This window comes from Ambystoma mexicanum, unplaced genomic scaffold (assembly GCF_040938575.1).
Source record: "Ambystoma mexicanum isolate Mex_15411 unplaced genomic scaffold, UKY_AmexF1_1 Mex_scaf16, whole genome shotgun sequence".
Lineage (NCBI taxonomy): Eukaryota > Metazoa > Chordata > Amphibia > Caudata > Ambystomatidae > Ambystoma > Ambystoma mexicanum.
In genome coordinates this window covers 1,455,403-1,469,523 of record NW_027182391.1, presented here as the reverse complement: position 1 = coordinate 1,469,523, position 14,121 = coordinate 1,455,403, and the positions used below count along the sequence as shown (strand labels likewise).

At 45.8% G+C, this 14,121-nt stretch overlaps 1 protein-coding gene across 1 annotated transcript in view; it reads right to left on the bottom strand.

Annotated features, from left to right (window-relative positions):
• LOC138554392 (zinc finger protein 268-like) overlaps positions 1 to 3,952 on the bottom strand; it is a 36,324-nt gene extending 32,372 nt beyond the window's left edge. Inside the window, exons 1-2 of the mRNA XM_069642585.1 lie at positions 3,825 to 3,952; positions 2,977 to 3,038 (exon numbers count right to left, since the gene is read on the bottom strand). The gene's annotated coding sequence lies outside the window, so the exon portion shown is untranslated. The remainder of the gene's footprint in view (positions 1 to 2,976; positions 3,039 to 3,824) is intronic.
• Positions 3,953 to 14,121: the final 10,169 nt, after the last annotated feature.

Sequence of the window (14,121 nt, the reverse complement as noted above, 5' to 3'; positions counted from 1 at the left end):
TTATTTTATTTTACTCTTTTATTATTTTTTATGGATTGGTTCTTTGAAGTTTATTACGTGGAATGTAAACGGGCTAAATTGCCCTAAGAAAGGTTGAAATGTAATGGCTAGATTACGCCGTGAGAAAGCAGATGTAATTCTTTTGAAAGAAACTCATTTGACAGATAATCCAGATACATTTTATGAGGCATCCATGAAGGTTCTGTTAAATTGTTATTCAGGAAGTTCGAGAGGAGTGGGTTTATTTATTGGGAAAAGACTATGGGCCTCATTACGAGTTCGGCGGTAGCCATGCCGCTATTGGCGGCATGGCTGCCGCCGAAATCGCGTCTGTGTCCAGGTCCTCAGAATGAGGACTTACCGGGCCATTCAGAGTTCGGAAGGCCCTGTAATTCCTCCCTCCAAGGACCCGGACACGGTCCTTCCCCATTCCCATTTCAGCCCCCATAGGGCTGAATGGGAATGGGAGAGGGAGCAAACAACGGGCCATTACGAGAGGGCCCGTTGTTTGCTACCTCTTTCCCCCGCGGGACCCGCTCTGCACGTCTGGTAAAACCAGACGTGCAGAACGGGTCCCGCGAGGGGAACTCGTAATCGGGCGGTACAGGTTGACCCGTACCGCCCGACTCGTAATGCGGGCCTATGTATGGATGTTGAGAATGTGATTATGGATGCGGATGGTCGTTTTTTATTATCAGACGTTAAACATGAAGGGAAAGTATTGACGTTGGGGTCGATATATAGTTCATGCTCTAATGGCATTAGTTTTTTTGAGGAGCTGAAGGATTCTCTGAAAAACATGAGTGGTGAACACAATGGTCTTGGAGGTGATTTTAATTGTATTCTAGAAGCCACTTTAGATAGGCTATCTTTGTGCAGGTTTACAGGTTATGGGTTAAGTCGTGCTTTTCGTGAATTTATTGATACTTTTGCCTTGGTAGACAGTTGGAGATTGTTGCACCCAGCCGAGAAAGGATTCTCCTTTTTATCTTCGGTTCATAACTCCCATTCTAGGTTGGATTACTTATTGATTTCGGAAAGATTGGTTGATGTGGTAACTGATGTGGTAATAGGGGAACGGTGCATCTCTGATCATTCATCGGTGAAATTGATCATGAATCGGAGTATGTTCAGACCTACTAATATTAAATGGAGGCTTAAAACGTTTATATTACAAGAGGAGAAAATATGTGATGCAATCAATGCTTCCATTGTCCATTTCTTTGAGGATAATGTGGACTATGCTGATTGTTTGGTGGTGTGGGATGCCTTTAAAGCAACTATACGTGGAGAATTGATTAACTGGACAGCCAGAGCGAGGAGGGAGGGTGAGATGAAAGTTAAAGATCTGGAACTTGACCTAAAGAAATTGCAGCCGTTGTATGCCTTATCTGGTAAAGGTGCGGATAGGTTAAAGATGGAGTGCGTTAGGGATAGATTAAAGAAAACCTTGGATGAACAAACTGAGAAAGGGTTATATTTTATGCGGCAGATGTTTTGGGAGGAGGGGGATAGGGGAGGACGACTATTGGCTAGAAAGCTGAAGAGTTTGTCAGAGAAATCGTTCATACAAAAGATTGAGGATGAAACGGGAAGGTTGGAGATTAAAAGCGTTGATATTTGTGAATGCTTCAGACTTTTCTATGTTTCTCTTTACTCGGATGCGTCACAGGTTCAGGAAGACACATTGACAGAGTTTTTTGCTAAAATTGACATTCCTTGTTTGTCTGAGGAAGGTAGGGAGGCACTTGATGCTCAGATTTCAGAAATGGAAGTAGGGGATGCTATTTGTCAACTCAATTTGGGTAGGTCTCCGGGTTCAGACAGATCGCCCGTGGAGTTTTATAAGTCCTTTGATTCAGTTCTAGCGCCCAAGTTGTGTGTTTTATTTAATCGGTTTCTCTCGGATGGGGTGTTATGTACCTCGATGCAGGAGGCGATTATTACATTAATTCCAAAACAGGGGAAAGATTCTTCAAAATGTGCTAATTATCGTCCTATTTCTTTGTTAAACATAGATGTAAATGTTTTAGCAAAAGTCATGGCTAAGAGGTTACAAAAATATACAGGAGACTTAATTGGTGGTTCATAAGTGGGGTTTATGGACAACAGACATGGATATGATAACATTATGACATTGTTGAATATGATAGCGTGTAAGTTTGCATTTCACTGTCCTTGACACACCTCCCTTCACAAGTGTGAAAGTGTGAAAAACGGCTTCCTTTTCAATCACCTCAAGCTGTACAGGCAAGGGGAGTGTGGGTTGGTCATACTTCCGCACTCCATACCATCCTTTCCATCGACTCTACCTCATGCTCTCAATTCCACTCCAGAATGCTCCCTCATTCATGTCTAGACACGAAACAACACCCAAATAGATGTCCAAGTGCAGATCCGGCGTTCCGTTGCTCCCCAGGTGATCTGGCAGGAGAACAACCAACACTACTTGTAGCTACCAATGTGCCTATTTAATTCACTTATAGAGCTCCACTCCTCCACATCTATAGCAAAGTGCTGTGATCCACCATACAGGTTCAATAGCGAATTACTAATTAACAGGAAAGCATAGGAATGTATTAACATAAAATAATAGGTGCATTTGTAGAGTGCAACCCCCTGCCCCTCCCCACTGGTGCATTTTGGTGTTATAGACAGATGCTAACCGATGTTCATTGTTACACAACTCAGCGGTACTCGTTCTGTTAATCTTGGATGGATGAAGGGCTGAGTGGACCAGTGACTATGAGGACACACACATGGATCCTTCTAGAGAATGCCTTAGTCCACTGAGCCACATATATGGACCCTAAACCTGGACCTGGACACCACTTCCAGGATGAGGCAGGAAAGAGAAATAGAGACAAGACAGGAGAGAAGGGCACATGAAGGGTCCAGGAACGCAGGGTGGGAGACAGGCTATCACAGAAGCATAGAACAACCTGTGCAGAGAAACAAACTACAGGAGTTATTTACCTTTTCAGTGCCTGTGCTTCTTACGTTGTGCAGAGTAGGATGACACAATAGTGTGTTTAGATCTAGAAATGGAAGACATTCTTACGTTAGTAATTAAATACTACAAACACAAGACATCTCCACTCCCCACAAGTAATGCATCCTCCAACACATACACAGAAGACAGGATTAACTGGAGGTTTATGAAGAACAAGTAGAGACAACTTAACACAGCCAAAAAAGATGATTGCTTTCTCACCAAGAGAAGTGAATAGTCGCTGGTCACTGACCTACAGCAAATTATTCCCCAATTATTCCTTAAAAGATTGTGAGGGATTCAGTGGTCAACATGTTTTAAAAATATGTGTGGAACTATGTTCCCTCACCCTGCCCCCATTTCTGCCAACTCCTCCATACTCATGGGTCCTTCCTGTCCTCCACTGAACCCTGCAACATTGTGTTTTACAACAGTTCTATTAAAAGTGAGGAAAATGAAAGAAAATGGATTTAAATGACCACCATTAGTGTGTCATTATCCCATTCAGCCTGCACCTTCATGCAGCATCCCCTTCACCGGTCACACCTCTTAAGAAAACACACACACACGCACACCCTTCCCATTGCCTGCAAACAGGATCCCACAATCATTCATAGGCAGATCCAGATCACTGTCAAACTGGGCTTCTTAGCTGTTTGGCAATGGGTTTACATCCCAGTCTATCGAAATAAATTATCCCTTTTAAACACGTGAGAGATGAGATAGAGCAGTGTAATGCAACACTGGCTTGATACCGGGAAGGCCCAGGTTCGAGTCTCCAGTAGGGATGCATTTATAAACAAAGTATCCTTTAAAAAAGGTAACGGCGTACCCTTTAGTTCCCGCCCACTTTGACTGCTGGATATATTTCACATTTGAAACTAGTGTTTGATGTCCCAGGAAGACGAAAAGGAGCCCATCCCCCCGCTCGGGACCTCGAGGAGTGACTGCTGATTGGCCGAGATAAAGATCGGCCAAGCCGAGCCGCAAACCCGAAGAACAGACATGCGCACTGGTCAGATACTGATCCTCAGAGCGTGCGTTGAGCCGAGATACTGATCTTTTGTGCATGCGCAGTAAACGCACGCAGAGCCGTGCCTGCGTACATCGCGGAACAAATTGCGCATGATCAGGATCACGCAGAGGAGTAAACGTGCCGCGCGCTGAGCCAGCAATAGCAATAGCAGGTGCTGAGTGCTGAGAGAATCCCCAAAGTATGCTCGGGAAAAGGCACATACTGCGCATGCTCAAAGATCAGTCATAAACGTGCTGAGCGCTGAGAGCGTTGTATGCTCGGGAAAAGGAACCTAGCTCCCAAATCACAAGCTACTCACCCGCCAAGCCTCCAGCACGCCCATTCGTTGCAATTGGCCTCTCACCCGCCAAAAATAAAACCGTGTGTTTTCACCCGCCTTTGTGACACAAACGGTTGAGAGCTATACAGCACTAGCACATGTGTGGTGACCTTGAAGGACAACAGGATGCCTGGAGAGGTTGTAACTGTATTTATTGAAGGAATACAAAAGGTGGATAATTGTTGTCCATGTATAGGGCAGGAGCAGTAATCACAGTTGCAGTCAGGGGCCTCCCAGTTACTTCACTGGCGGCAGGGTGTGTACATGGATAGCATGCTGTAGGCTTCCAGGGCACTCATGAGGCCTCCTATGGCATTGGACTTACGCTCCTGGAAGCCAGGCTCCATAGCCTTTGTGATCTGTTATTTAGACGTCTCCTTATCAGGAGCAGCGCTGGAGCGGACCGCTTCCCTGGTGCTCCGCCAATGTTCTACTCGGAGCGCGGGTCCTCGCGATCTCGTTGGCCCCAAGATCTCGCAAGACCACGCTCCTGAGATCTCGCGACGTCTCCACACACCTCCTTTGATGAGAAAACGATGGATGGTCATTCCATGACAAAGTCTGCAAATTTGCTGGGGTTTCTTTTCTCTCTCTTTGCTCTGCCTTGATCTAGGAGCACAGCAGGGTTGTGAGAGCACTCTTGGGGAGATGTTATGTTATGTTAGCGGTACTTGTATAGCGCACCGTCACCAATGGAATTGGTCCCCAGGCGCTCTGGCGGATCTGTAAACAGAAAGGGTGGGTAGGGTTAGTCAGGAAGAGGGGAGAAGGAGAGTGGGATAAGTTTAGTTTAGTTTAGTTTAGTTTATTATTTATAATGCGCTGTTATACCCAGGGGTATCAGGGCGCAGCATGTACAAGAATATGCGAAACTTGGTTACAAGGTGTAAAAAGTACAAATTGGCGTAGGGAGAATGTACAGAACAGCAGAGAAAACAATCAATATATACAATATATACACAATAGGAGTGGCAAGCATACAAGTGCGGATCACATGGGGAGTAACCTTGGCATTTAGTTGTCTGGGAGGTCCTTCATTTTCAGCCATGAGATGACCTTAGAGCGGAAGTTCAGGTAGGGCATGTCTGCTCTAAAGTTAGGGGGCAAAGAGTTCCAAAGTTTGGCTGCTTTTACCGGGAAGCTGTTACCTCCTATGGTGGCAAGTTTATAATTTGGGATAGAGAGGCAGTCTTTGTAAGCCGTTCTGAGGGGTCTCGCGGAAATTTGTCTCTGGAACCTGTTGATCAGGTAGATCGGGGCGGCATTGTTAAGGGATTTGTAGGTGAGTGAAGCCGTTTTTAGGAGAATTTTATCTCTGGTGGAGAGCCAATTGTTCTGTTGACTGAGTCCTGATATATGCTCTCTTCTGGGGATACCTAGAGCTGCTCTCAGGGCATTATTCTGGAGAGTTTGTATCTTGCTAGTGGTAGCCATGGAGGATCCCAGGTAAAGGGCATTACAGTAGTCAAGGCGGGATAGTATAAGGGCTCTAGCGATTGTAAGACAGCTGGTATCTGACAGAAATGGTTTAGCTGAGCGGATAAGTTTGCACGTGTATGCAGATGAGGATGCCAGTGAACTCAATTGTCTTTTGAAGGAGAGGGTAGAGTCTAAGTAGAAGCCCAAAGTTTTAACCTCCTGTCCAACTTTAATGTTGTTCCCATCTATCTTGAAAGAGTTGTAGGCCGGGCTGAGTTTCCTTAGACTGTGTGTTGTGCCCATGATGATAAGCTCTGTTTTCTCATCATTCAGGCATAGTCATTCAGGCATAGTCTGTTGGCAGCATCAGCTCGGTATACACCGAGTGCTGGGCTTTGGTGCTAGTATCGGATCGGGCGAATGCTGTTGGTGAAGTTTATGTGTTGTTGGTGCTGTGTGGTAAAGTGCGTGCGGATTGCTGGCAAAGAGATGGTTGTGTTGTTTTGTGTGGGTTTAAGTATGCAGAAGATTGAGGGTTGGGTTAGTGGGATCAGTATCCTGATTTAGGTACTTATGGTTCCGTTAGAGTTGTATACCTGTTGGTTGGGATGTTGCTGGTTCCTCGTGGGCCGACTCGCTATGGTGGAGTTGCGCTGATCCAACTGTATCCTATTGAGTGTAGTTTGGATTGGTGGGTGCGTCTGAACCTGATCTTCAGGTGTGGGACCGGGTGGGTGATATCTATTCTCAGGTGATCTAGTGTGACCTTGGTCGGTTGAGGCTTTGAATGGTTCAGGGTCGGGGTTGTGTTGATGTGTTGTCCTAGTGGATCCGTCTTGGTGAGCTTGTGTATTCAGACATTCGTATCCTTCTGTCCTGACTGGTTCTTTGGTTTCCGTGGGGTGAACATCCTCGGGACTATTTTTTATTTGTAGTTTGCGTGGTGGGGCATTGTTTCCTGCTTTGTATTGGTGGACCGTGTGTAGTGATGAAACATTCTGTTTCTCACCCATTGCATTGGGGCCCATGATGCAGTGTTTCCTTTCCCTCTCTATGTTTTGTCCTTAGGGCTGTTGGGGTAGGTAATAGTTAAGGTCATGGTCCTCTTGATGATTCGTTCTAGTCTTTGTCTTAGTTTGCTGTGTTTGCTATCCTTGGTCGTATTGCGACTGTCTCCCGTTTGGTTCTTTGGTATGTCCTGGTATATTTACCTTGGCTTTTCCCATTGATTGATTGGTGTGTATCGCAGTCGCTCTAAACTCATTGATGTTTTTCGTTATCTCGGTGCCCCTGTGGCCAGTCTTTCTAGTTATGACATGAAGAACCATGTTTTGAGTAATTTCCTGAATAATAGGTGGTTTCTTGTGTTACGTATGTACTTTGGAAGGTCATTCCATGTTTTCGGGGCTAGGTGAGAGAAGGAGGATCCTCCTAGTTTTCTTTTGTTGTAGGGCTTTGGTTCCAGGCGGATGTACATGCTTGATCTGAGCGTTCTTGTTGGTTGATGTAGGTGCAATTTGTCTCTTAGGAACTCAGCGCCTTCATTGTGTACTGCTCTGTGTGTAATGCACATTGTTTGGAATTTTATTCGTTGTTTTATTGGTAGCCAATGTAGTGTTTTCAGTGCTGGTGTGGTGTGTTCTCTTCGGGGTAGTTTCAGAAGTAGTCTGGCTGCCACGTTTTGAATGCGTTGTAGTTTTTTTAGGAGTCGTTCAGGCATGCCTAGGTATAGGCTATTGGCATAGTCTACTTTGGACATGACGAGGGCGATGATGGTGGTTGTTTTGTTGGTGAACGATAGAAACGGTAAGATTCTCTTAGCCGCTCACAGGAGGAAGAAGCATTTCTTGAGGAGAGCGTTTACTTGTGGCTCTAGCGTGAGATTACTGTCCATCAGAACCCCCAGGTTTTTTACAATCGGTGAGGGTGCTGGGGTTGTCCCGAGTTCCCTTGGCCAAGGGATTAATTGGTTTTCTCCTCCATTTTTTGTGACAATCATTATTTCAGTTTTGCCTGGGTTGATTTTGAGGGAGTTAGAGTTCATCCAGAAGAATACATTGTGGAGGCAGTTTTCTAGCGTTGAGTTTCTTTCCGGGTTGTCTTGTATTTTGAAGATTATTTGTCTATCATCAGCATAGTTGTAGCAGGTGAGGCCGTGGCTTTTGATGATTCTGATCAGTAGATACAGGTATATGTTGAATAGTAGCGGGGAGAAGGCGGATCCTTGTGGTACTCCACAGGTGGAATCTCTCGGGCTGGATTTGAAGGGTTTCATCCATATGGTTTCTGTTCTGTTTGTTAGGAAAGATTTGATCCATAGTAGGGCGGTGTCGGTTATTCCAAGTCCTTCTAATCTCGTTATCAGTGCTCCAGATAAGATTTTTAGGTGGGAGTATTGTACTCCCTATTTTTAAACTTTGAGAGTAAATGTGATTTCAAGAGAGTAAAAATTACTTTTCTCCTTTGCAAGAGCGTAAAATGTATGTGACCTACAGCCGACGTGTGCAAAAACTGTATGGAAATCATTACCATGCAGCAGCTTTCTGCATTGTGAAAGAATAGACCTTTAATTATTTCTCTAAGGTCTGGCCATTTGATCTCTCCTGTATATATTTAAATGTTGAAAACACCGAAACCTGGCCAATTACATAGTAAAGCAAGCATGAATTATATTTGGCGTTTTGAGGTTCGATAACAGAATTGTCTTTTGATGGTTAATTAGTCCTTGTTTCCTGGAGCTATTACCACCTAATGGTATCCCAATGTTATGATACAACAAACAGTGCAGAGAGGCAAGGGCTCAATGCTAAATTCTATATTTATTGTCTCTGGAGGATAGCTCAGGGTCTTGGAAGCAAGACGACATGGACCAACACAGGTTCGATCCCCGGGTCCGTGCTTAGAAACCTCTGGGTATTAAGTGTATTATAAATAACATACATCATATATCTAATCTCATGGTCAAATGGTTATTTATATAGCACTTTCTGCAAAGCGCTGTACGTAGAACATATTTATCACAATTATCATCAAACTTAAGTTGGTACTCCTTTATCGACCATGAAAGGCTGAGTTGGCCTAGCCAGGATTCGAACCTGCAATCTATAGATCACGCACAGATCGCAGCAACGAGTGCTCAACCAGCTGAGCTAACTTATTGGCTAACATCCTTCAGAAGTCGGGTAACTGAATATCGAATGAGGTATAATAATCACAGTGCCTAGATGTTGGACGAACCATGTATGAAGCGCTGTATAAAGTTAAATACCGATCTGGATTATCACAGGGACAGGTTTTGCTGAGTTTCTATTTTAATTACAAATGTAATTTTCATTTGTTATTTTTTTTTAACAGCGCTTCCACTTCCTGGAGAGTCAGGCTTTGGATGTTTTAATTGTAGTCATGAAGATTTGCAAGGTTAGAACACATGTGATTGGTGTAATGACAATCACTCACCCTTGAACAATGACTCTGCTGCCACTGACCATTTATAGTAATGTACCCGATTGACTACAATGTTGAATGGATGTAAACTAGACATGCATAGACATCATTTTACACACTGTTTTTATAATTAGAGTGTTCATTAAATTATAAGAGTAAAAATGATCTGCCTCCGCATGATTATGCACACAGCACCGGAACTCAGAAAAATACAAGTGTGCAATACTGGTTTGCTTTCACTGGAAAAAGCATAATTTGTTAAAAAATATTAACTCTCAATTGCAAGTTTTCCATTTGATTAATTTTACAATACTAAAATGCTAGGAAAATAAATATGCACAGTGCTTCCATTTGCAACAAACAACACAGCAGAAGCAGAATGGAAAGAAACCATTCCTTTTGTCACAGTGTGCAGTTTCTTTTTTTGAAAGGCTTCGGATAAATACTTTCTGTTTCAGAGACTTTTATACATGGCTTGCAATTACCTCCATGCAGATAAAAATCAAAAGAAGCGATCTGGTTTCTGTCAAGTAACCTGACCTTTGCACTGCCCTCTGCTCTAATCTTGTGTGTAAAAGTACACAAGAAAATAATAAAGCTGTCGTATTTACAAGATTTTCATATGTAAAACTGCCTGGTACACACCTTATCTGGAGGCCTGCTCGTTATGAGAGTGTCATGGTTGACTGTGTCAAATGCTGCCGATAGGTCTAGGAGTATCAAGGCAGCGCTGTTGACCGAGTCTGCATTGATTTTTAGATCATCCCATATTGAAAGTAGAGCTGATTCCGTTCCTCTCAATGGTCTGAAGCCAACTTGTACCTGGTCTAGTAGGCCGTGCTCTTGGGTTGCTTTGTATATGTACGTTTCGAGCAGCTTGCCTGTATATGGGATATTGGAGATGGGTCTGTAGTTAGAGAGGTCCTCTACGTTTCCCGCTGTATCTTTGAGTAGTGGCCTGATGTATGCAGTTTTGAAGGCTTGTGGCACTTTGCCCGTTGCGATGGAATGGTTGCGGACATTCCTGTGGTATTCCATGGGCCTTCCTTGTTTGAGGATCAATTTGTATATGTCTGGTGGGCAGGGGTCTTTGGGGGACCCTGAGTTATTACTTTCATTCACCAGTTTGACAAATGTCTCCACTGATATTTCTGGAAAGCTTTGTAGTTTGTTTGGGTGCTCCTCCCGGGTGTAGGTTGGGGTCGTGGTCAGATCAGACGGTCTGCTTTGTATGGTTTGTTAGATGTCGGTGATTTTGTTTTTGAAGTGGTATGCAAGGTCGTTGCAGAGTTTTGTGGACAGAGTTGGTGTGTTGTTGCATCCCGGAGGGTTTTTGATTTCGTTTATGATTTTGAAGTGCTCTTTTTGGGTGTTTGGTGCTTCGAAGATTCGGTTGTCATTGTGTTTCCTCTTTGCTTTTTGTATTTCCTTTTTGTAAGCCCGGTAGTCTTGTAGGAATTTCAGTTTGTTCGCCGCGTCGTTTTGTTTTCTCCAATCAAGTTCTAGTCTTCGGTTTTTTCTTTTCATGGTGCTAAGTAGTGGGGTGAACCATTTTGCCATTGACCGTTTATTAGAAGAAGCAAAGGGTTTTTTCTTTGGCGATGTTGTCTATGGTACAGTCCGCGGCCATGCGTGAACACAGCACCCCTCCCTGTATATACAGTACACAGCAGTACTTCACATAGGTCACTCACTCACTGTGTTCAGTCCGGGAACCATGCGTGAACACAGCACCCCTCCCTGTGTATACAGTACACAGCACCACTTCGCATCTGTGTGCACACGGGTCAGTCACTCCCTGTGTACAGTCCGCGGCCATGCGTGAACACAGCACCCCTCCCTGTATATACAGCACACAGCAGTACTTCACATCTGTGTGCACACATTTCACTCACTCCCTGTGTACAGTCCGGGAACCATGCGTGAACACAGCACCCCTCCCCGTATATACAGTACACAGCACCACTTCTCATCTGTGTGCACACAAGTCACTCACTCCCTGTGTACAGTCCGGGTACCATGTGTGAACACAGCACCCCTCCCTGTATATACAGTACACAGCACCACTTCGCATCTGTGCGCACACAGGACACTCACAGTCCGGGGACCATGCGTGAACACAGCACCCCTCCCTGTATATACAGTACACAGCAGCACTTTGCATCTGTGTGCACACAGGTCACTCACTCCCTGTGTACAGTCCGGGTACCATGTGTGAACACAGCACCCCTCCCTGTATATACAGTACACAGCAGCACTTTGCATCTGTGTGCACACAGGTCAGTCACTCCCTGTGTACAGTCCGGGGCCATGCGTGAACACAGCACCCCTCCCTGTATATACAGTACACAGCAGCACTTCACATCTGTGTGGACACAGGTCACTCACTCATTGTGTACAGTCTGGGAACCATGCGTGAACACAGCACCCCTCCCTGTATATACAGTACACAGCACCACTTCACATCTATGCGCACACAGGTCACTCACTCACTGTGTACAGTCCGGGGACCATGCGTGAACACGTCACCCCTCCCTGTATATACAGTACACAGCACCACTTCGCATCTGTGCACTATGGGTCACTCACTCCCTGTGTACAGTCCGGGGACCATGCGTGAACACAGCACCCCTCCATGTATATACAGTACACAGCACCACTTTGCATCTGTGTGCACACAGGTCACTGTGCACAGTCCGGGGACCATGCGTGAACACGGCACCCCTCCCTGTATATACAGTACAGAGCAGCACTTCACATCTGTGCGCACACAGGTCACTCACTCCCTGTGTAGAGTCCGGGGACCATGCGTGAACACAGCACCTCTCTCTGTATATACAGTACACAGCAGCACTTTGCATCTGTGTGCACACAGGTCACTCACTCCCTGTGTACAGTCCGGGGCCATGCGTAAACACAGCACCCCTCCCTGTATATACAGTAAACAGCACCACTTCGCGTCTGTGTGCACACGGGCCACTCACTCCCTGTGTACAGTCCGGCGACCATGCGTGAACACGGCACCCCTCCCTGTATATACAGTACACAGCACCACTTTGCATCTGTGTGCACACAGGTCAGTCACTCCCTGTGTACAGTCCGGGGCCATGCGTGAACACAGCACCTCTCCCTGTATATACAGTACACAGCAGCACTTCGCATCTGTGTGCACACAGGTCACTCACTCCCTGTGTACAGTCCAGGGCCATGCGTGAACACAGCACCCCTCCCTATATATACAGTACAGAGCAGCACTTCACATCTGTGCGCACACAGGTCACTCACTCCCTGTGTAGAGTCCGGGGACCATGCGTGAACACAGCACCCCTCCCTGTATATACAGTACACAGCACCACTTCACATCTGTGCGCACACGGGTCACTAACTCCCTGTGTACAGTCCGGGGCCATGCGTGAACACAGCACCCCTCCCTGTATATACAGCACACAGCAGTACTTCACATCTGTGTGCACACATTTCACTCACTCCCTGTGTACAGTCCGAGGACCATGCGTGAACACAGCACCCCTCCCTGTAAATACAGTACACAGCACCACTTTGCATCTGTGCGCACACGGGTCACTCACTCCCTGTGTACAGTCCGGGGACCATGCGTGAACACAGCACCCCTCTCTGTAAATACAGTACACAGCACCACTTCGCATCTGTGATCACACGGGTCACTCACTCCCTGTGTACAGTCCGGGGCATGCGTGAACACAGCACCCCTCCCTGTATATACAATACACAGCAGCACTTCACGGCTGAGCACACACCGACATACGCATTGTAACCCTACAGATTACTAGCCAGGCTCTCTGTGGAGATAGAATCCTCTGCACATGCACAGAGTGTCTTCAGCAACTAACCAGGCCGGATGCAGAGAAACGACTTATCTGCACATGCACGGTGCAACCCACATCATACTAGCCAGGTTCATTTTCTGCATTCATTCATGATCTTCCGAGAAGGTAATGTGCATTGTGTACCTTCAGCCAGCCTTCCTGCAGTAAACTGCTTCTCTGCACATGCATACTGTAACCCTACAGATTATAAACACACTCACTGCAGATACACGATCATAACAATCTACTTGCCAGGCTCACTTCTAAAACACTGCTTCTCTGCACATGCGCACTGTGCCTCTATAGCTCCTTGCCAGGCTCATTTCTAAACTACTGCTTTTGTGCTCATGCTAATACACAGATTCTCTCAACATGCGCACTGTGCTTCTGTGGCTCTTGCCAGGCTCACTTTTAAAACACTTCTTTTATGCGCATGCGCACTGTGCTTCCACGGCTACTTGTCAAGCTCACTTCTAAAACACTGCTTCTGTGCGCATGCGCACTGTGTTTCTTCACCTACTTGCCAGTCTCTTTTGTTTGCCTCGAGACCTCTTCTTCGGTTTTGGAATTTTTCCCGCCTGTGGACCTCGTGGTGACATGAGAGAGGTGAGAGGTTTATCCCTGACTGTAGCTTGGGTCCTTTAAAACGGAGGACGTGGCAAATGATCCTCCACCAGCTCGGCATTTGGTATTTGTCATGGCATTTGTACTAGCAGTGGGCTCGCAGGCAGTACTGGGAACTGGTGCAGGAGCCTTGCAATCATTAGGCACAGGAGCATTACAATCATTGGGTATGGCATTTGGCATGGCAATTGTGCTAGCAGTGGGCTCGCAGGCAGTACTGAGAACTGGTGGAGGAACATTATAATCATTAGGTATGGCATTTGGCATGGCAATTGTACTAGCAGTGGGTTCGGAGGCAGTATTGAGAACTGGTGCAGGAGCTTTGCAATCATTAGGTATGGCATTTGGCATGGCAATCGTGTTAGCAGTGGGCTTGTAGGCACTACTGAGAATTGGTGCAGTAGCATTGCAATCATTAGGCACAGGAGCATTACAATCATTA